Below are 1,078 nucleotides of genomic sequence, written 5' to 3' on the forward strand. Positions count from 1 at the left end.
TGTACTCACTAAACATATCACACATATACACAACACCTCATATATACCATACACAGAAACCACATATGTAGCACATACTCAAAATTGTAAAGTCCACACACAGACCATACCTACACACCATATATATACTACACACACAACACATTGGGCACATACATACCACAAACCACACATACCACATATATACTACACACACAACACACAACAAACATACCATCCATATACCACACAAACATGCACACTGTATATACATCACACACCAACCACACATAAATCACAAACACACATCCCCCACATATATAACAAACTCACCTCACATATACCACATAAACTCTACACTATATGTGTCCACAAATACACAACACACATACAAAACAAATGTGCCAACCTCACACCACACATTGAGCACCCACACAAACACAAAACACATATATCACACATACTACACAGATAACACAAAAACACACAAAGCTACATATATACCAGACGCACACACAAACACAGATGTATCACACATGCTTCACACTGACATCATATACACACACACATAACACACACCACACATGCTATATAAACATCACAAATAGTATGTGTGGTACACATACTACACATATCCCATAGAAATACAGTACACACAGAAACAATACATACACATGCCACACACAAGACCACACACAAAATACCCATACATCCAACACACACAATACATACACTGTTGTAGACTCTAAGACTTAGAGCCTAAAAGACAAGAGCATCAAATAAGGGTCCTTGCCCCATTTTCATTAGGATCAGAAGGCTTACAAACATGGTGATGGACATGCACAAAGAGACAATGAATCTGTGAACATTAACTTGGGGACATGAGGGAAAGGAGGTCTTGAAGATATTTGGGGTTAGGGCTTTGGGTTAATACAAAACAAAATCCTGGCACCAGGCAGTCTGGTGGAAGGTTGTTTACAGTGGAAATGAGGCACCACCTCTGTTTATCTTAACTAGCCCAGGATATGAGACAGGTAGGACAAATAAACTCAGAGTTAACAAGGCACTTTTCTTTTGTTAATCATCTCTGCTTTGGGCA

Source organism: Prionailurus viverrinus, unplaced genomic scaffold (genome assembly GCF_022837055.1).
Source record: "Prionailurus viverrinus isolate Anna unplaced genomic scaffold, UM_Priviv_1.0 scaffold_83, whole genome shotgun sequence".
In the NCBI taxonomy this organism is placed as follows: domain Eukaryota; kingdom Metazoa; phylum Chordata; class Mammalia; order Carnivora; family Felidae; genus Prionailurus; species Prionailurus viverrinus.